General features: G+C 37.6%; 1 protein-coding gene and 1 long non-coding RNA gene across 13 annotated transcripts in view; both read left to right on the top strand.

The window, feature by feature from the left end:
• The window catches only part of LOC148113363 (uncharacterized), a 29434-nt gene extending 10440 nt beyond the window's left edge, over positions 1 to 18994 (top strand). Inside the window, exon 2 of the long non-coding RNA XR_015734470.1 lies at positions 16956 to 18994. This is a non-coding gene — a long non-coding RNA (uncharacterized LOC148113363). The remainder of the gene's footprint in view (positions 1 to 16955) is intronic.
• A 1788-nt stretch (positions 18995 to 20782) lies between these two features.
• Positions 20783 to 23391, top strand: part of TIAM1 (TIAM Rac1 associated GEF 1) — a 196862-nt gene continuing 194253 nt past the window's right edge. For 2 of the 12 annotated variants that reach the window (XM_087895071.1, XM_087895074.1), the window contains exon 1: positions 21216 to 21417. The gene's annotated coding sequence lies outside the window, so the exon portion shown is untranslated. Of the gene's footprint in view, positions 20970 to 21060; positions 22261 to 23391 lie in introns of those variants that run through there. The other 10 variants (XM_087895073.1, XM_087895072.1, XM_087895077.1 and 7 more) reach the window with 9 other exon arrangements.

Raw genomic sequence — 23391 nt, 5'->3', positions numbered from 1 at the left:
GCTGATAAGGTTTCTGTTTCAAGACTTTTCATTAGGAAAGTTGGTTTGGGGAGCAAAAGGAAAGGAGCAAAATTTGGAGCAATGTCTGCAACAGCTTCCTGATACACTGGAAAACCAGTGTATATTGTCATATTGTCATATAAAGTAATGCCAGAAGGATTAAAACAACTTGCTTTTCCCACAGCCTATACCAAGCCAGGAGTCCAATGAATCAAAATGTGTTTATTCAGGAAAAATTTTCAATTTTGTGTGGCAGTACGCAGCTTTGTTTCCCTTTTTATAGGTTTCTGAAATTTAGAAATTTAGCCAATCATTATCAGTGGAATGGAATTATTACAAACAATTGTTTCCTTATCTTAGAAAGCCTCCTTATTTATTGCTAAACCAATATCTCTATCTAGAGCCAAAACATCTATGTTTTATGCATGTTTTCTTTACATAAATATGTTACCTGTATCCATTTGTTTCAAATTGCAAGAACCAGCATTTTCTTTTTATAAAATGGCTACTACCTATACTATCTTTAAACCAGGGGTGAAATGCTCCCGGTTCGGACCGGATCACCCGATCTGGTAGCAATGGCAGTGGGTGGTTCGGAGAACTGGTAGCAAAAATCCCTGCACCCCTGCATGCCCAGCTGAGCCGCGCGATCATCAGAGACTGTTTTTTTTTACTTTTAAAAGCATTTTTTCTACAACCTCTTCAGCCAAAAAAAAATGCTTTTAAAAGTAAAAAATAAAAGCCTCTGATGATTGCATGGCTCAGCTGGGATCGTCAGAGGCTTTTAAAAGCATTTTTTCTATAACCTCTTTGGCCGAAGAGGCTGTAGAAAAAAAAAATGCCTTTAATAGCCTCTGGTGATCCCAGCTGAGTTGCCTGATCGTCAGAGACTTCTAAAAGCATTTTTTCCTGCAACCTCTTAAGGTTGTAGGAAAAATGCTTTTAAAAGTTAAAAAAAAAAAAAGTTGGCCATGCCCACCCAGTCACATTACCCCCACCACCAAGCCACACCCACAGAACCGGTAGTAACAAATTTTAGATTTCACCCCTGTTTTAAGCATATAAGAAAAATATTTCAACAGTTTACCACATAGATTACTATATTAATTGCCAGCTGAAACCATGGATTACCTTCTTAGAGCTCGCTGGGGAGAAAATCCTTTTTTTGTTTTTTTTGTTTTTTTGTTTTGTTTTTGTTTTGCTTTAATTTATATGCCGCCCTTCTCCGAAGACTCAGGGTGACTTACAATGCGTTAAGCAATAGCCTTCATACTTTTGTATATTTATACAAAGTCAGCTTATTGCCCCACAATCTGGATCCTCATTTCACCTACCTTTGAAAGGATGGAAGGCTGAGTCAACCTTGAGCCTGGTGAGATTTGAACTTGCAGTAATTGCAAGCAGCAGATGTTAATAACAGTGCTTTAGTCCACTGTACTACAGGCTCTTTTTGTAAATCTCTATTGTAAATATAGGACTACATTCACTTTGTTCGTTACCTTAAGTTGATCTTAGTATTCATTTTAGTAATAATCTTGATACAGGTTTTTGTTATAGATTTCAATTCAGTAGGTGCTCTTGTTAAAATATATGCTAAGAATATGCAAGGCGCTCAAAGAATATTAAGTAATTATTCTAAGTAGCCAAACTGTTTTTTAAAAAGGATTGGCTTAGATGTCAATTAATATAAAAAAAACAATTATATTTGACTTATTAAGAATTACATAAAATAGGAGAGCCTCAGTTATAGCTGTGCAGACTCTTCAGAAGCGGGAAAACATGGGAGAACTGATTTCCCCCTTTGTCTCTTAAACTCATTTAACAAAAGCAGTCCAGGTGAGAAATAGGGGCAGTATGTGAAGACCTGTGCTGTAGCTGTCTTTTTGTCATTTGCCCTAATGGTCAAAACTACACAAGTTCAAAGAGATGGTGCAATTCCCAACAGTTTTTAACCTTTTATTTTGTTTTGGCTATTTATCTAGCTACCAAAAAAGGGATGATACATTTGCATAAATTAATAACTTTCTAAGCACAAATTTAATTGTTAAAACTAATTTATCTCACTGCTGCTGTTTCTGCATTTTTTTGCCTACTTCACCCACCAATCCCAGCACAGCTGTAATTGAGAATGGGAGGAAATGGAGGACCTTTTAAAATATTTTATTTGGGCGGGGCAACAGTAATCCAGATTACCACTAGAGGGAAGCAAAGGTTTGCCAAATATTGCTTCCATCCAGAAGTCTCAGGGATTTTTTGGAGCCCAGGTGTGATAAATCTGATCTTGATAAAAGGTTCCTCTAAACTAATCTGAGGCTTTAATCCTATGGTCACTTAACTGAATCAGCAAGGGACACATGTTGAAAGATGGCTGGACTGTAGAGGCATGTATAGTAGCTTGCATTCCAGTTTTCCTCCCATTACTTAGCTGAAAAATCAATCCTTATGAAAAAACAGACTGATTGCACTTTAGCTGGCCTAAGGATAAAATTGAAAGACCAGTCTGAGTTTTCTGTATTCATCAATGAGTTTCCTTTCCAAGTCAGCTGATGTTTTTCTGCTGAAAAAGGCAAAGTTCATTACAGACAAGCATTCTGCCAAGAACAAACTCAAATGTGGAAAGCAGCTATTAAAAAATTGAAATTGAATAAAGTTCCAAGATGATGGTGGTATTTCTCAAATTTACTAGAAATCTTTCCAAGAAATCCTTTAGGAATTTTCTTGACTAAAATATCATTTTATTTAAGAATAATTATTTTCCAATTTGGAAAAATAAATAAACAGATATTTCTAGATGGAAAAAAAATTAAATCTGTGTTGAGTAGGGAGAATCACAGCTTTCAAAATGAATATCCTACCATGAGTACTTTAATTTTCAAATCACTTCAATATTTGAGAATAAGGCATTAGATGTTTGGCACAGACAAATAATGAATTCAATACGGTTTAGCAAAAGCCAAAGATTAAATTTAAACAATTGTAGGACTCAAGAGAACAAGATTATTTCATGGTCCAAATTTTAAATTGTTGTTATCATGCCAGTTGTTTAACATGGATTTCAGAATGGATTATATATCTCCTAAACATAGTGGATTTTTACTAGAAAATGGATATAGAATGTATCACATGATATGTTTCTAATGATGTATTAGATTTTATTTTTATAACATTGTTTTTCCATCCATATATTGGCATGCCTGATTTTATTGTGCTAATTATTTTTTCTGTTGTTTAAAATATAAATAATAAAAATTGAAAAAATACATTGTTGAAATTAAGCAGTTTTTTGTTTTAAGTCAGGAATTAAGTATGTGAGCATAGTTTGTCATTTATAAATGAAAAAGGAGTATTGTTGTTGAAGTCAAATCAGAATGATTGTTACATTAGGATTTATAGACAACAACCTACATCACTGGAGGGCCATAATCTGCATAAAATCTCACTATAACCAGTCATTTAAGACACTAGAAGACAAGAACTTACAAATGTTTTCTGTTCCCTTGGACAACATCACTTTACATTTAACACTGAAAATATACAACTGCAGTTATTAGGAAAATGAAAAATTAAGTGAAGAAAACCCCAGTAGGTGGTGCTCGTTGTCAATGCCAAAGTTTGATGTCTTTGGGGACAAACACTTCTTGATTAAAGAGCCTTTCTGTCTTTGTAATATGGATACTGTTAACCTACAGAAATAAATGAATCTAATAAATTGCACATATCAAAGCTGTGCATTTGAAAATGTAGGCCTGGAGCATTAAATCACTCCCTCAATTTCCAGTGTTCATGTTTTAGTGTATGTGGTTGCTTCTGTGGTGAAAACAGCTGTGCCTACAAAGAGGCAGCGGAAGGATTCCAAATTTTACTGAATTTATTAAAGAAAATTAATGATGGATCGAAAGTCAAAAACAGTCCTATGGAGATAGTTCATTTTTGTGGTTACAAGGGGAGAGTAGAAATTCATGAAGTAGACAATAGAGGAGAGAAAGACATTATAGTATAACTTTTGCGGATATTGAACAATTTGTTATTTATATATCTTGCCTTTCCCCCAGGTGCTCAAGACAGGGTTTCTCTTGCATTTTTTCTCCACAGAACAACCCTGTGGCCATCAAACTGAAAGAGATTCAGTGGCCTGAGGTCATCCAGGTGCTCCCAGTTCTAGTCCAACACCTTAATCATGACACTATTTTGACATATTTGATTTAATGTATTTGCAACCTATCTTTCAAACTTCTTCCTTCATAATTCTACTGACTCTACTTGGAAGGAAATGCAATCTGAAACATTATAAATAGGGACTCCTGAAAATACATTGACTAAAACTGCTAATTTTGACAAACGCATGGAGAAATGCCATGATCTCAACCTGTGAAAACACCGAGTTCTGGAAAAACACTATATAATCCAACAGTATAGTCAAAAAAGTCAAGGTGATGGCATGATGGTGTGTTTGGAGCTCCATGACACCCATAAAAAACAAGCAGAGCTTTGGTCATTCTTTTATGGCTGCCGCTTTGATTTTCTTGGCCATACCTTTTGGACACGCCTGATACGATCTTTTACAGATAGCCCTTAACGTACAACAGTTCATTTAGTGACTGTTTGAAGTTACAACGGCACTGAAAAAAGGGACTTATGACCATTTGTCACACTTACAACTTTTGTAGCATCCCCATGGTCACGCAATCAAAATTAAGACACTTGGGAACTGACTCACATTTATGATGGTTTTAGTGTTGCGGGGTCATGTGATCACCTTTTGCAACCTTCTGACAAGCAAAGTCAATGAGAAAACTAGATTCACTTAACAACCAACTTACTAATTTAACAACTGCAGTGATTCACTTAACAACTGAGGTCATGAAATGGAACAAAATTCACTTAACACATGTCTCACTTAGCAACAAAAATTTGGGGCTCAATTGGGTTGTAAAAGTGAGGTATTCTCTGCAACATAAAACATACATTATGAAAAAATATGCTACTTTCCTTCTGTCAGCACAGTCAAAACAACTGTACTGATTCCTGCAAAATGAAAAAAGCTTTACTGCTACTTTTCTCCATACAAATAATTCCCATGAACTACTGTAAACAAATAGTACTTCCCTCCAGTCACCAGCCAGCATCCATCACAGCTATTTCTTTTCCCAGATTTGCTCTCAATAGTTTATTTCCTGGATTCTCTCCATCACCATTCCTTATACATTAACTTATTCCCAGGCTTCTGACAAGATAGTGAAGAGGAGGACAGACCTCCACTATATCATTTGAAGAAGAGTATTAACACTCTGAAATAGTGTAAGCAGAGACCTGCTTTTCTTCCCTGTAGTGTCCTGTAAATGTTGAGGAATGTGGAATTAGGCTTTTGCTGCTTATTTGCCACCTTCAATCACTCTCCCTTTTCTTAAGCCTGGTAAATTAAAAGACTGGGTGCGTTGCTGAGTGGCTAGTCACTTTCAGTTATTTTCTCTCTACTACCTTGCTGCTCTGCTTGCACAATCATCTGGGGATCTGTCTGCATCCTCCTTGGGGCTATTTCTGTCCTTTTGTATTATTTCACCTTGGAAGATGTCCAAATGGAGCATGGCATACAGCAGAAGCCCAGATAACGTCTTAGTCAGGTGCACAGCATTTGTGCTGAGCTGCACCATTGGGACATGTATTCCCTGCTGGCTCTGTGACACTGCTGACAGCTGTCAGAGCAGAAGACCTTTCCTCTAACTGTTGACATGCTGACTAATCAAAAGAAGGCGATACAGCAGTGATACAGAAAAGATGCAAGAGAGGCCAAATAAGGATTGGCAAAGAGGATGGCAAATTTTGGGCAAACAGCACTGTTGCAATATTTTCAGGATCAGACTCAATAAAGATAATAGGAGTTAAAGCTTTAAATATATTTCTTTTTAATTATGATAGGCATTCTATATTCACTGAATATTCAAGGTAGAAGCGACGAGAATGGTGAGGGTGGCTCCTTATATATACAAGGGGTGGAGCTAGGAATGGGAGTGGTAAGTTATGAATACATTAAAGTCCAAAGAATAAGTTAACCTCTGATGTTCCATATATACATTATTTACACATTGGAGAATAAGGCATTTACATCTGACAAATCCCCCTCTAAATGCCGGTTCGTTACACAACACCAATTACATTCTGATTCAGGACAATATAATACATATAATTTAGAAGTTAAATATTTGTGTTGTTTAGAAGGTAAGGGTTTTGTTAATATGTCAGCTAATTGTTCAGAAGTATCGCAATGTATTGCTTTAATGAATCCGTCTTGAGACAGTTGTCTCACATGCTTAAACTTTATATCAATATGCCTGGACCTTTGTCCAATTGCATCGGATCTGGATATTTCAATGGCCGCTTTATTGTCTTCATGCATAATAAATGGTAAGGTGGGTTTCTTCCAAACATCAGTGATCAGATCATTGAACCATACAAGGTTATTTGCAGCTTTGGACAAACAAACATATTCCGCTTCTGTAGTAGAAGTGGCTACTAGTTCTTGTTTACCAGTATACCAGTAAACTGGACAATCATTCAATAGAAAAACATAACCAGAAGTACTCTTTCTGCATGATGTATCACCAGCCCAATCTGCATCAGCATAACAAGTAATTTTTGGTTCTCTGTCATTATTGGGTTCCAACATTAAACAAAAATCTAATGTACCCTTCAGATATCTTAGAATTCTTTTGACAGCTTCCCAATGATACAAGGTTGGTTTACTAACATATCTTGACAATAGATTGAGAGGTAATGCAATATCTGGCCTAGTCCAATTAGATATATAAAGGAGTGAACCTATAACTGATCTGTAAAATGTGTTGTCTTTAAACTCAGGGGAAGATTCATCAGTGTTTCTAAGAAAATCAGTTTGCATAGGGGTGTCACAGGTTTTAGCATTATTTAAGTTACATTTGTTTAGGAGTTCGATGATTTTATCTTTCTGTGTAAGTTTGAATCCCCTTTTAGTTTTGTTAATTTGCACACCAAGGTATTTATTCACTTTACCCAGAGATTTCAGTGAGAAGTGTTCATTTAACTTATTTACAAAGATTTCCCTGCTCTCTTTATGCTTTCCAATGTATAAAATATCGTCCACGTAAATTAATACAAATTCAATATGATCATTACTCTTTTTTACAAAGAAACAGTTATCAGCAGTGGTGGCGTTGAAATCCATGGTCTTAAGTACTTTTACCAAGCAATCGTACCATCTTTTGCCGGATTGCTTTAATCCGTACAGACTCTTATTTAATAACCAAATTTCGTTCTTATTAGTGTATTGACTGTGTGGTGCTCTTACATATATTTCCTTATCTAATTTTGCATGTAAGTATGCGGTCTGTATGTCATATTGGAATACGTCCAGATTGAGTGCAGATGCTACTACAAGGGCTGTTTTGACACTCTCTGTTCTCACTGTGGGTGAATATGTATCAGTATAGTCTTCTGGATATTTTTGTGCATAGCCTTGTGCAACTAGTCTAGCCTTGTATAAGGTATTGCCTCCTTCTAAGTTCTTAATTTTATAAATCCACCTGGTACCTATAATTGTTTTATCCTTAGGTTCGATCGCAGGTGTGAATACATTTAATCCTTGTAAACTTTCCATCTCTTTTTCCATAGCTAGTTCCCATTTTTCTCTTTCTTCATGTGGAAGTTTCAATACTTCTTCATATGTATTAGGTGTTATTTGTTCTCCATTCATATGCATTATGTAATCTTTGTATTTATTTGGTATTTGGTTTCTATTGTTTCTAATAGTTCTTTCAGGCTTGCTATGGTTATCATGCAAATATCTAGCTTCCTTTTTTGTTAATGTGTCTGTCTTTATTTTATGCTGACTATTAGTCCAAGTTTTGGTTTTGTTCTTACTTTTGTTAATATTTTGATTTTCTGTTGTTCCTTCCTCGCAAGATATCGTATCTTTACATTTATTAGGAAATATTTCATTAAGGTGCAATTTTGACCAATTGGCCTGTTCATGGAACACAGCTGTTCTGGATACTATAAATTTGTTATTACTATCAATAAATCTGTACCCTTTGGTTCCAGTTTCGTATCCCATGAATCTTAATCTCCTGGATACGTTTTCTCCCTTTCTCCTCAATTGTTTAGGTATGTGTACGTCTGCGGTGACTCCAAATATGTGCATGTGTGATAATTTGGGTTTTCTATTGTACATCACCTCATATGGTGTCTTATTCACAATACTGGACCAGGTTCTATTTTGAGTGTAATTCGAATAATGTAATGCCTCTGACCAAAATTGTTTGCCTAAACCAGCATCCTCTAATGTGCACCTAATCATGGTTTGTAGTGTGGAATTTTTCCTCTCTGCAACTCCATTTTGAAATGCAGAAAAAGGATTGGACGTGAAATGTAACATTCCTCTATCCTTTAACCATTGGGAGAATTCTTTAGACATGAACTCACATCCCCTATCTGTCATAATTTGCTTTATTCTGATATTATGTTGTGTTTCTATACGTTTGTAGAATTCCTTAAATTTCTGAAATGTTTCATCCTTGTGCTTTAATGTGTAAACAAAACCATATCGGCTGTAGTCATCCACTATTGTTAGGAAGTAACGTTTTCTATAGGTAATTGAGGGACTTAATGGACCAACTAAGTCCATATGTACCAAATCAAAAATATTGTTAGTTGATCTGTTAGATTTTTTTGGTCTGGGACTGGTTTTTAGTTTGGTGGACTTACATACTGAGCATTCCAAATAATTTTCACAATTTTTTATTTTGACACCTTCTGCGTGTTCAGTCATTTTTTGTACTACAGGAAAGCTTGCATGTCCTAACTTCCTGTGTAAGATGTGAGCACACTCATCATGAATTGGTTTACCTATTTTTGGTTTCTTTTCCTTGTATGTATTTTTGTGATCATGAGTTATTCTACACTCATCATTGTCACTGTTACTGACATTTTCATCATCTGCTTCAATACAATCTTCCATATTTGAATCAATGTTATGTAAACATCTTTCTTTAGTTATCAGATAGGGTAGACCTCCTTTTATCATTACAGTACCTACATTTGTTTTGTTCTTTTCTATAGTTGCTTTCCCTTTTGAGAAAACTATATTGATATCAGATTCTCTGCTTAATTTTATGGCACTTAGTATGTTGTGAGGTATTTCTGGGATTAATAATACCCCCTCTATTTTCCCTAGACCAGGCAAGGTCACATTTCCTTTGCCTAGTACTTGAACCTTATCTTGATTAGCTACCTTTATCACAAACTTATCTTCTATAAATGAAGATAATATACTTTTGTTGTTGGTGGTGTGATTTGTTGCACCAGAATCAATAAGCCAATTGTTATTCTCATCCTGCTGTGTTCTGGTGCTGTCTTGTTTATTTAGCCCATTCAGTGACCCAGATTTCCTCTCTTTTGAATTTTCTCTACCCCCTCTACCTTCTTTGTAATTTGGTGGGCTTCTATATTTGTGTCTATCTGTGGAAGATTGTCTGTAATTATATTTGCTCCTATATTCTGGTCTATGTCTCTCTCTTGAGACTTTGGGGCAGTCTCTTCTACTATGTTCCCTGGATCCACAATTGTAGCATCTAAAGGCCTCATTATGTTTATCTTGAAAGACTACTTTCCTAAAAGGTTTGTGGTCTGTTTGGTTACTGGATCGATTTTTTCTTGAATTGTCTTCTGCTATCAATTTGTTAGATAGACTTTCTATGGATAAATATCCCAAATTAATGGTATCTAAGTGTGACATAAAGCTATCCCATGATGGATCAAGTGAATTGATAATAACACTTTTCATTGTTTGATCTGAAATCACTTCCCCCCTCAATTGTAGCTCAGCTCTTATTTTGTTTAGATTTATCAAATGCTCACTTATAGAAACCCCTGGTTTTACTCTAGAGGAAAAGAAATCCTTAGACATTCTTGTGGTTGTAGCTACGCTATCGCTGTGAAATAGATTAAACATGCATTGAATTATTTCTGATACAGTTAGGTTTGGTTTGATGCTATGATACATTGCAGGAGACACGCTAGATATTATTATGAAAAATGCTCTATGATGTAAACAATCTATTTTTAAAGTCCAAGGTCTTCTTGGAGGGCTAGTTATAAAGAATAGTAAATTTTCTTTCATGAAAATAACCTGAAGCTGTTGATACCACTCTTGTAAATTAATGCCATCAATTCTAAGTTTTGGGAAGTCACTGGGTAAGTTACCTACATTATTCTGTCCATTACTTACAACCTGGGGCAGTCCGTGATCTCTCAAGTGCAGGAAATTACAGAACGGCATTGGGATGCTTGCAATGAGTCTGCGCGGTTCTCTGGCCAGTTCAAGTCCTTCTGGGTCGTCTACGTAGTTTCGCACATGCGCGTTGCTCATTTCTTCTTTGGTGGCGTTGTGGAAGGTTCTCTCCCTTTCAGCTCTCTCGATCCGCTCCTCCTCAGATGAGTCGGTCTCTGGCTCGGTTTTTGGGGTTCTGGTGGTGGTGACGGTTCTTTTCTTCTTTTTGTGTGCGTTGGTATTCGATTTTGTCTGTGGTGTAGGGCGAAATCGGCATGGCTCTCTGGGCTCGGGCGTCGTCGCTTTCGAAGTCAGGATGGGAGCGTGCAGGTCTTGAGTCGCCGGTTTGATTTCTTGCTTCTTCGTAGATGTCTTGGTAATTTTCAGTCTTGGCCCAAAAGCAGCAAAAAGCGTTTTCATTGCTGATTTTACTTGAGATTTTGTTAAATCGTCTTCACTTTCTGATTTTGGATCATCTGAAGAGTTTGAGACTTCTTTCTCACTTTCTTCGTCTGATAGTGTTTTTCGCGCCAGAAATTTTGAACTGAGCGTTTTGATTGGCTCTGCTCCATTCTCTTTTGAAGTTCGTTGAAACCAAGATGGCTGCCATTCAAAATTTCGCGCGGGATCACATCTTTTCTTTTTAACAACTATTTTCTCAGTAGTCATCTCACTTACGATTTTTTGATCTTTGGGTTTTTCTTTAATGACGTTTTTCTCTCTCGCTGCTCCGCTGTTCTTCAGCATCTCCTGGAGGTCCGCGATGAGACTTTCATCATTCTTTTGGCTTTTTAGTATCTTTAATATCTCTGACCTGAGTTCGTTATTTTCTATTTCGATTTCTTTCTGGTCATTATTTTCACTCATTAGTTCTTCTTCTTCAGTGGTGTATTCTTCGGATTCTCTCGAAATCGCATTGGTGGATTCGTTGATCATCTCTTGATCAGTTTCTATTTCTTTGCTGTAGGCCCTGGTGTTGGGCCTATCTTTCTTGGACATTTTTAATTACTTATTGAGTCAATTAACCATCCTCTGCTACCAGCTTGTTGCAATATTTTCAGGATCAGACTCAATAAAGATAATAGGAGTTAAAGCTTTAAATATATTTCTTTTTAATTATGATAGGCATTCTATATTCACTGAATATTCAAGGTAGAAGCGACGAGAATGGTGAGGGTGGCTCCTTATATATACAAGGGGTGGAGCTAGGAATGGGAGTGGTAAGTTATGAATACATTAAAGTCCAAAGAATAAGTTAACCTCTGATGTTCCATATATACATTATTTACACATTGGAGAATAAGGCATTTACATCTGACAAGCACTTTCATTTGACTGCTGATTTAACGCTTTGTATCTGTCATGATGACTATAGGACACATATTCAAAAGAAATACACTGCTCAAAAAAAAATAAAGGGAACACAAGCAGAAGACATCCGAGATCTGAATGAATGAAATAGCCTTATTAAATACTTTGTTCATTACATACAGTAGTTTTGTGTTCCTTTTAGTTGTTTGAGCAGTGTATAAACTACAGTATGTAAAGAACAAAGTATTTAATAAGGCTATTTCATTCATTCAGATCTCAGATGTCTTCTGCTTGTGTTCCCTTTATTTTTTTGAGCAGTATATTTTAAAGAATTATTCTGTTGTGGAAAATTTGCATGTCTAAGGCTAATGAAAAAGCTATTTGGATTATATGAATTATATGTTTATATGTTTTAGTAATTAGATATTTATACCCAGAGATCTTTTTTATTGTATTCATCATATGAATAAATTCAGTCTTGACTATTATGGTTACAGTCCTATGCAGGATTTTCTTCTGAATACACAGAATTGAATTGCATGTTACTTAAAACTCTAATGGACCAATAAAATTTACTATAAAATCATTTGATGTACAGTAGTTATCTATCTATGGATTTGTTAAGAAAACAGTCTCAGTAGTGATTGATGTTTTAGAGATAGTAGCAGATAAATTGGATTCAGGTTTTTATTCTTGCAAAACCTGAAATGTCTTTGATTGATAGAACTGGCAAGGTGAAATATTGCTATCTAAACCTACCTCTTTTTATTTGCTTCAAGATGGCATTGATATACAGAAAAGATAAGTTTGCATCATAAAGCAATGTCAGCCATCTTGCATTTATTGACCGATTTGTGGATGTCACTGATAAAGTTTCTGGAATATGTTCTTAAAAGATTTTTGTTTCCCACAACTTTTTATACATTGGATTATTATATTGGTAATATAATAATTGGTATCTTCATCCAAAAATATCTCTGAATCTATCAAATAATATAGCATCCCTTTACCAAGTTGCTCACTTTATCTTAATTTTCAGTCTATCCTTGGACTTTTAACTTTTATTGGACCAGTAGTTCTCAAACATTTTGATTTCAGCACTTTATTATATTCTTAAAAATGATTGCGGATCCCAAGGAACTTTGGTTTATATGGGTTATATCTATCGATATTCACTGTATTAGAAATGTAAATACTGAGTGGTTTAAAAATATTTATTTATTTGACTTTGTAGACCCAGTGCAAAGATCTTGGAGTCTCAGGCCAGGGGTGGGTTCTACTTACCTTTACTACTGGTTTGCAACAGGGCTGTGGGCATGCACTCACTTCACTCACGGGCGCTTCTGCGCATGTGCAGAAGCATTTTGGTGATGTCAGGGTTGGTGGGCGGGGCCTCCTGCTGGTTTTACTACCGGTTCTATAGAACCGGTGCGAACCGGGGGCAACCCACCATTGTCTCAGGCCATACTTTGAGCACCACTATATTAGGACAGGTACGAGACAATGGTGTGGAGGACAGTAACTATAAGCTCTTTTATATTCTGTAGTGGTAGTAGCAGGGATGGGTTCTACTTACCTTTGCTACCAGTTTGCAATGGGGCTGCGCGCACACTCGCACTTTGCTCGTGCATGTGTACACTCTTCTGGGCATGTGCAGAAGCTTCTGCACATGCACAAAAGCATTTTGGTGATGGTGGGGCCGGTTTTACTACTGGTTCTATAGAACTGGTGCGAACCGGGGGCAACCCACCACTGGGTAGTAGTAACTAGTACTAGTAGTAGTAGTAGAAGATCTTGAAGATATATTATATAATACTATTACTTTTTGAAATTGTGCAGCAATACAGTTGATATTAAGAATATGCTATTAATCTAATTTGTTTTGTTCAGGATCAAAATATGTATACGTTATTCTAAAAAGTTGGATTTTATAATATTGTAGAAAATATTTGGAATTATATTTCTATTAAATATCTCAAAATATGATGAATTAATATGTCTAAATGCATGATAGACTGCATTGGATGTGTATTTTAGGCTAAAATTATCTTTCTGCCTTAGGGATAAAATTAATGTAATTAAAATGCATATCCTTAGACTGATATATATCTTAAAAGGGATTCTAATGTTAATTCCTTTTAGATACCTTACAGATACATAATCCATTGAGATTTTTTTTTGGAGGAGGATTTTGCAGGAGAAAATTTGTCAGTTGTCTCTGATTAAAACCAAGTTACTTATGAAGAGAGTGGTTTTCAACTATCAGATTTTGCTCTTTATCATTGGGCTGTTACTTTAATGTTAATATTCATTTGGAATGAAGTTGATTTGATTGTTATCCCCTCTGGGCTCATTTAAAGAGCTAATATGCAACTTCTTTGAAATCTTGGTAAGTCAGTTTGCAGAAGCAAAGATTGACTTTCTCAGCCTTGAAAGCTGCTGTTCAGGTTTAGTCAAGCAGTTAAATTTGGTCCTAGATGCATATGACAAATAGACATTCTGGAGTAATCCTAAACTGAAGATCGGGAAAAACTTTTCATTATAAATCATGAGCTCAGCAAGAAATTAACATCTAAATCATTGGATGTTGGCAGTTAATACAATTAAAGTCAATAGTTGTTACAAAAATATAGTCTGGATGTTTTAGTCATTCCAGAGACAACTGCAATGCTTAGATGTTTATTAGATCTGTATTTGAATTAAAATCAACAGTTCAATTTTATATGAAACTAAAAATGTGTTGAAGGTTAATACTGATTCTCTCTCTCTCTCTCTCTGTATGTGAATGTACACACACACATACACACACACTATCCATCCCATCCCATCCCATCCCATCCCATCCCATCCCATCCATGCATCCATCCATGCATCTATCTATCTATCTATCTATCTATCTATCTATCTATCTATCTATCTATCTATCTATCTATCTATCTATCATCGAATAGGAACTGGAATATCCAGTTTTGGAAAAAGATCAGTGGATCCAGGTTTTAAGAAGTGTTGGATATACTTGTTATGGCTTGCATGAAATCTCCTAAAATTTTGTTTTGTGTTCATTGGACTTTCCTCCAAAATATTTTAAAAGGATAAATATCAGATTTTTGTGTTGATATTGTAATACATTTGAGGGCTCTATGATTCATATGATTTGGTCATGTTCCTTCTTGGTTTCATATCATTAATTCGATAATACAATCTTGATTAAAATCACAGTAGTTATATACTACTATTATATTACACAATGTTTAGTTTGATATCTGATTAAGAACTCTGGCCCTATGGAGCTTAAGGCTTAATTAAGAGAATCATATTGTATTAATAGAAATAAAACCGCCCTCTAGATCTTGAAAGTACATTCAAGAGATGTGCTGTTTGTCTGTTTTTGAAATGCCTCTGTCTTTTACAAATAGAAGACGGAACAGAATGTCTATATATAGTCTAGATTTAATAATATATAAAGCTAGCTATATATTAATACTATATGGATCTTTTTTTTCCTTTTTAAGTTTTAATTCCTCATATGTGTGTAATTATTGCTGCTGTATCATTTTTATTAAATTTTACTAATAAAACAAACCACAAATTAAAAACAAAACCACAAAACATCTTTTGAATTCCTGGGTGTACTGAAAAATAATTAATCACTGATGCCTGAGTAACTCTGGATTCATCACAGAAGGGTTTGTCTTTCCCAGATTGATAAATTCTGGTTCCATTTTGTGAATGGAAGTTGCTGTAGAATTCTAATCCTACCATTTTTCTGTGTGTTTTTCGGTTTACTGTAAGAGAAGGATTCTCCTAAGGATTCAATACAATTTTCTTCCTATTAAAGAAATAATGTCACCAACAAATAGCAAGCCATGACCTGGAAAGCAGAATCTCCTCAGGAAACCATAGTGTCTGGAAGCTGATATGTTTTATATCACTCTGTAAAGCATTTACAATTACCAGCCAATTTTATTTATTTATTTCTTGATTTTCACCAAAAAGAGTAAAATTCTTTTATTGCAAATGGAGTAATACCTTGCAATGTTAATTTGAAAGATGATATTCATAGTAAGCAGGAATTAAAAAAAAAACCCATAAAGATAGTTTGGAATGCAGCCTCTGGAATATTGCCAGTTCCAATGACTTTGGCTTGTTCCTAGAGCTACGTAATTTCAGATTTTTCAAGTTCTTGTCAACAGTGATCATAACTTTTGAAACAAGCAATTAGTTGTTTTCATTAAATCCTCTCCCTAACACAATTTCACTCAAACACGTATTGCCATCTCTATGCTACAGCATTTCAGCATATCAGAAGTGCTACAGCAACAAGCCTAAACAAGGAAAATGTTGGTGCTCGTTCATGCTACACTTTTCTCTGAATGGAACGGTTGTTTTTCCATTTTCCTGTCGTTTACTCTCTGAGGTAAGGCTGTCCTGGGCATGTCTAAGCTTGAAATGGCGGTTCACTTGGTTGACAGCCATGCACCAGAAGAACAAATGATATACCAGTGTTGATGATTCACAGTTAATGCAGGCAGGATTCCTGAACTGATGCACACAGTAGCAAGTCTAAGCCTTTCTCTGCAAATAGCTCAAAATATGTTCACCTGGGTTTGCTGCTGTTCAACAGACCTCAGATCAACTCTAGAGCTGCCCATGGCTCTCAGATGAACTGTGACAGTTACATCCAGTCAGGGTTCTTCTGAAATTTGGTATTCCCAGTCGAGTCCTTTTTCTGCATGTATAAATGAAAAACAGCCTTGTTCGTGCAGCTGTCTTCCAATAGCAACAGAGGTAGAAATATGTCTCTGTTGCTGCAGTTCAAAAAAGCTTTTTTTCCCAAATGCTTTTACATTTTTCCATCTGTATCTTCTTTGTATGTGTGTGGATGTATAGACTTTAAACAGGCATAATTGGTTCAAAGAATCTTCCCAGAATCTGATTCCTGTAATCAATTTTTCAGAAGAATGGATATCAAAAGGGGAAAAAAAACCCACTTCTGGAGAAAATGGGAGACATATATTAAAAACATCCACACCCGCCCACCCACAAAAGTAGATTGTCAGTGGCTGGTTTTACATGTTGGGCTAAGCAATAATATGACTTTTTTTGATTCTGGCTTAGCTTCATATATAATTTAATTAATGGCACTCAGTGGCTCCTACATAATTTCCTACCCAATTTGCATGAGGGGGTGACCACAAGGGAGGTAATAAAAATCAAGATAGTAGCCACATGTAAAAAAATAAAAGTGGAGATTAAACCACATTGTTAAACATGGTTCAACAGAAATGAGTGAAGTTTTCAGGCATAATAGCCTGAAGCAATTAAATTTCTTGATTACTTACAGAAGATCGGGGCCATCTGTTTTCTGGAAGGATGTATTCCATAGGACAGGCACTGCACAGAGAAGACATGATCCCTGACTCCAACAACATCAAATTGGCTGATGGAAGTGACCTAAAGCATTCCCTCCCTGTTAGATCTAATAGACCACGCAGAAACATTGGCAGAGAGGTGGCCCTAGTCATGTATGACTTTATGGGGTGATGAGCATAACTTTGAGTTGTATTCAAATACCCACCAGAAGCGGGTGAATGTTTCTATAGCTTATCTCAATAAAATACAGGTAGTCCTCATATAGTGACCACATTTGGAACTGGCAGCTCCCAGCCCTGAGCACATTAGGCAAACAGCTGGTCCTAGTGCATTCTTTTTGATGTGTGGGCCTGCTTACTCTCTCTTCCTCTCTCTTCCTCGGTTCTGTGAGGGTGAGGGGAATGAAAAGAAAAACAGATCAGGCACAAGTCTATGTATACTAACTGACTGTAATGGCAAACACATGACAGTAAGAGAGAGAGAGATGCTGTGAAGGTCATAAATGTACATCTTGATTGCAAAAAGTTATTTTTTCAGCAGTGATGTAACTTCGACAATCGGTGAAGAAAGCAAATTCTGTCTGCAGTCTTTAGCCTTACAAGGAGTTTATTTCTTAGTCTAGAGTTAGATGTCTTCTAAGGTTGTGATATCAGTAATGAGAAATTATTATAATAATTATTTATTAAATGCCCTAAATTGTCTGAATTTCTGTATTTTGGACCAGCTGCAACTTCCTAATGCTCTTTAAAGACAGCCCCATATAGAGCATGTTAGAAAACTCCAAACAGGAAGCAATTATGGCACGAACCACTACAAGCAGAGCAATAGGCACGGTTGGTGTGTGACAAACTTTTAGAAAGATATCCCTGCCCTCTAGCCATGGCTACCACCTGCTTTTTGAACAACAGCCAGACATCCAGGAGGACCTCCAAATTGTAGACCAACTCAAACTAAAAAATTGTGCCTCCAGGCAAAATGAAATGGGAAAATCTCCAGATGTGTGGGCTTTAAAAACAACAGGAACCTGGTCTTGTGTCAGTGTGAAAATCAGAGTGACATGTGAAGGGTACAATTTACTGTTTTATTGCTCAATCTTATACATCGGAATCTTCTCAGACTAATGATTTACACCTGGGTAAAACATAAGGTTCAATGGCATTCGGGGGAGGGGGGTGTTGGACTTTGCCCCCTTGTAGCTATGTAGATTCTAAACTAATTCCCTGCTTGACGTTTCCTTGTGGTTCTGCCAGTCTCTCTCCCACATCTTGCTAGGATTGAGCCAAAGCCTGTCCTCTTCCATCCAAGCTCCCACAACCTGCAGGCACTGGAAAAAACCCTTGGCCATATCATATGGTTGGCCCAAGACAGATATGTCCAACTGAGTATCATCAGTGTATCAGTGATAGTGCATCCTGTCTTGAGGAATGATTTCACCTAGTAGCTACATGTGGATATTAAACAGGAGCAGGGAGAGTAGAGACCTGAAGTACTCCACAAAGCAGGGGCTTGATGCTCAATCTTCCCACTCTCCCCTCAACACCAACTGGAACTAGCCCCAGAGAAAGAAGAACTATTTCAATGCCACATCTCATACTTTCAATCTCCTGATACCATGACTGATGTCATTGAAAGTTGCTGAGACATCAAGAAGGGTCAGGATAGACGTACCGTGTTTCCCTGAAAATAAGATCCTGTCTTATATTTTTATGAACCCTGAAATAAGCGCTTGGCCTTATTGCCATGCGCTCAAAAGCCCGATTGGGCTTATTATCAGGAGATGTCTTATTTTGGGAGAAACAGGGTACTATCCCCATTTCAAGCCTGCTAAAAGTCATCAATAAAAGTGATCAATGCCATTTTAGTGCTATGACCAGCCACTGATGGCATTAAATTCTTTAAAGTACTAATGAATGTATATGAATGTATTCTTATTGTTGATAAATGAGAGTTGTAATTAAAATATGATCCATTGTAGATAAACAATTGAATAATATACATTAATGCAAAACATGCTAATTTCATATATGTCCTATGCAATGGGATCTAAGATATAACAGACTAGAAAGGAATCTTGGGCTTATGATTAGTTGTGACTCATATTGGCTGTAAAACTTTATTCACCAAGCTATCATCAATATACAAATCAGAATTAGCATTCCTGGAACATTGTTTCTCCATTATAATGGACCAACATACACTTTCAAGGGGGTCTAAATGGTCTAAACCATTTATTGTTCTGGATAATTAACTTTTAAAAATATACTGTTCGTGGAGTACTTGAAATTGCAGTTCCAGAGGAAAAGTTCAAGAATAGACCACACTGTTTTGAACATCTATAGTAGAAATAGTTTGATGATAAAAGGCAAATTCCCTATTGGAGGATTTCAGGAAATGAATCACTTAATAGTACTGATTCTAACTGCAACCATACTTTGAATACTGTGGAGTGCTGATTACTGCACATCAAAAAGGAAGAGAAATTACCAGGGGTGCAAAAGAGAGATACCTAATGTCTTGTCAATCTCAAGAGAGAGGTCTTGGTGAAATCATATTAGTAATTTTTGTTGTATTATGACATCTAGCATTTGGGGATAAAAACCTTGCTATCCCCAGGTTTGAAAAACCAAAGACCACTAGTTACTAATGTGCTTCCTGCCAGGGATAAACTACAGCAGTTCCAATCTGGCAAAGAACAGAAATAAACATTGCTGCTTTTTCTATTGGTGAAGCCAGAGTTTAACTGTAGGTGGTGTCCTTGATAAAAAGATGTTTTTGAGACAACTTGCCCGACAAAGAATTCTGGAGAACTCATAACCTTTTTATTTTTTGGGGGTGGTGGTGGTGGTATTTTGGGCCTGAACAAAAATATCACTCTACAAAGGTTTGGGGATTACTATAGTGCCTGTGTTATATCTCACTTTATCAATTGCTTCTGATTAAATTGTCAGAGAGGTAGCTGTGTTAGTATTTTGCAGCATAAACAAGGGAAAAAGACAGTACTAGGCAAACTAGGCTATTGCATACATGTTTTAGAACATTTCATTTTATCAATTGCACTTGCAGGACCGTCTTCCATACATCTCATTAGGTGACTTTGAACTACACAAGCTTAAGCAACCATACATTTTGTAGGCTCAAAGTGTTTTAAGTTTCTTGCTTTTGCTTCATAAATTAACTTCAATCTTCTGCTATAAAATGTAAAATGAGACATTGAGGAACTTAGCCTTCTATAAAGATGGCCACATTTTGATATCATCAAACAAAAAGAGGATATCTAGATGGTTAGTAAAGTTACAAGATGTTTGCAGAATCTCTTAGTTTAGAGGAAGGTTGGTTGCAATTCTGTGTGGGTTGTATTACAAGTAAGCTGCCATCTCTTGAATTAATAGCATCCATCCATCCAATACTTCCAGCAATCAGTCAGTCAGTCAGTCAATCAATCAGAATAGAGCTGGAAGGGACCTTGGAGGTCTTGGAGTCCAATCCTTTGCTCAAGTAGGAGATCTTATACCATTTCAGACAAATGACTATCCAGTCTCTTCTTAAAAACCTCCAGTGATGAAGCACCCACAACTTCTGAAGGGAAGCTGTTCCACTGGTTAATTGTCCTCACTGTTAGGAAGTTTCTCCTTAGTTTCAGGTTGCTTTTCTCCCTGATTAGCTTCCATCTTTTGTTTCTTGTCCTGCCCTCTGGTGCTTTGGGAAAAAAGTTGTCTCCCCCCCTCCTCTTTGTGGCAACCTCCCAAAGAGGAGGGGATACCCACAATACCAATACCCACGAGTTAGAGTTTGCGCTCCAGCGACGCTTTCGTCTGTTCGAAGAAAAATGGGATAAAAAAACCCTGTCCCTCTTGTCTTCGTAATAAATAGCCAATCGCTAAAAATCCACTTCGGGGCGCGCATAATTTAATCGTAAATCTTCCTTCTGATTGGACCATTCGCTACTGGATTGGCTCAGGAGGGAAAAGCACTACTTTTGTTTCAGGTAGGTTTCTTTCCCCGCTCTCGGACCGCCTCCCTCGGCTCGGCAAAAGGCTCGAAGGCTTAAACAAAACCCGTTTCCCCCCTTCCTGACTGGCTTTCCGCGTGCGGCTCCTATTGTCACGCCGCATTCTAACTCCAAAGGCCCCGCTGTTCATCGCCGGCTTGGCTCATTGGGCCGCGTCGATTTGATTGGCCGGCCGCGCGACCAATAGCCGTCGGTTTCCAAGGAGTCTTCTCGCCCCGCCCTTCGCAGCGCTTGCCGTAACAATATGGCAGCAGTTGCTATTGGCAGAATGGCATCGTGAGAACCGCGGCGGCGGCGGCGGCTCTGCAGTTGGAGAAAAGCCACCGTGTGCCTGCCCTTCTCGAAGATCTCTGGTTGCTGCGGCACTCCTGTAGGCTGCAGCGCCCGATCGGTGCCTCTTTGGCGGGCAAGAAAGCCATGCTTGGTAGGTACATCGCTATGTAATTGACGGACTTGACTGGCCGAATGAATGAATGAATGGATGGATGGATGGATGGATGGATGGATGGATGGATGGATGGATGGATGGATGGATGGATGGATGGAAGCTCCGGGAAGAGAGAGAGAGAAGGAGACGCAGAGAGAGGACCCCCCCCCGTCCTTCTCCATCAGATTCCCCGTCTCTCCTTTCCCCACTTCCCTAGCGCAGATGCGAGTGAGGCTGGCCTGCGCCGTGTATTGTACGCATTTCTCAACCGAGCACTCTGAATGGATGTCCGTCGGAAAGGAAAACGCTCCTGAGGAGTGCGGGGCCAAGGAAAGGTGCTGGATGGTCCGGAAAAAAAGAGAGGATCGTGTGCGAGTTTATCTGGCGAGCCTACCACAGACGCCCGTTTTATCCTATCGGTGCAATCTGAGCCTCTGTGGTTCATGGCAGTTCTGCGGGAGCGATGTCCTCCGTGCTTCAACGTAAGCCTTCCGTGCTCTCAGATCTGAGCCTATATACAGCCTTGCCGGCCAGCGGGGGTTAAGAAAGCGAGATAAAGCTGCCGGGCTGAAGCGCGATGTGGCTGCTCGGCACAACTGCGAGAAAAATATTCGCATAATAGTGGCGTTGTGGGGGTTGGGGAACGGAGCCCGAGAGGAAGAAAATCGGAAGGGCATAATTGCACAGATGGATCCGAAGGAGCCTTAGTTGTAAGCGCCTTCCCCGTCGTCTTTATTTGCATTTCAAATGCTCGGAGATCAAAGCCAAGAAACTACTCGCTGGAGGTAGCCGATGCTGAATAACCTGGGACATTCCAGTGAATAAATCCCATTGAAATCGGTGGGTTTATTTCTCAGTAGATGGGCAAGATCACAGCGTTTAGGATTGGCTCATTGGCTTGCTTGTATGTGGCGGTTTCTGGGTTTTGGGGTAGGAGGCTCTTGAAGAATTTCACTATTGAATTTGGGACAGCACACTGGGATACCTGTATTAGGGGTTGGACTGGAAGACCTCCAAGGTCCCTTCCAGTTCTATTCTGATTGATTGATTGCTGTTGAAATCTCTTGTCTGCTTTGAAAGGGAGTAGGTCAGTGGGTTTGGGTCAGAGACCTCTTTGGGTATGTATTAGTGGATGGATTGTGGATCTTGTTGCTCTCCTCAAAGAAATGTGGATGTCAAATGGCTGAGCATTTCTGTTTATGTTGGCAAATTCCAGAGGTTTCTTGCAGTGTCCTAATAAATTATGTAGCCATGCATGTGATCATCTTTGATAGTCAGTTTAGACAACAGTAGGGTTCCTTGGGATGCTCTGTGTAAATTCAGCTTACTACACGAATGAGTTGCATCTCATTTTTGGAGCCATAAGTATTACTGACCTACCTCACAACTCATGTTTCTTTCTTTTACAAAACCTATTGCTGTGTTTGTTTCTTTACTTCAGTTCTATAACACTGTATCAATGAATCCATTCTATAAATAGCTCTAGATGAATGTCATGGGCAGTAATAAGATTTAAAAATTAGCATAAACTGGCCTCTATCTCACTTGAAAGATACTTTTTAACACAAAGGCACAGAGATAATACTAATGCTTTTGTAGATGCCTAGCCACTTTGTATGTTCTTAATATATTGTTTAAAATGCAGTTGTACAATCTGCAGAAGTATATTTTAACTTCTGCTTGGTATATACTGTGGTGTCCAGCCTATTTTCAGATGAAGTTTTCAGTGTTTAAGGAACATATTAGTTGCAGATGGTCTAGTGCCTAGTATGTTTAGCTATGGATATGGGGGTGGTGATGGGTGGGGGGGAAAGGTAGGGGAACAAAGAGCAGGAAATATATCCATTGCCACTTTCCCCCTTTCCCTGTTGCACATCATGCTAACCCTTTAATCATAGTTTGTTGAAAAAGCCATTGTCTGGGTTCACAAAGTAACAAGATTTACAGATAATAGTAGGTAAGCTAATATGA

The sequence above is a fragment of the Pantherophis guttatus genome, chromosome 5, assembly GCF_059756535.1.
Source record: "Pantherophis guttatus breed Tessera chromosome 5, ASM5975653v1, whole genome shotgun sequence".
NCBI lineage: Eukaryota > Metazoa > Chordata > Lepidosauria > Squamata > Colubridae > Pantherophis > Pantherophis guttatus.
Note: the sequence above shows the minus strand (reverse complement) of the source record. Positions and strands in the feature narration are given on the sequence as shown.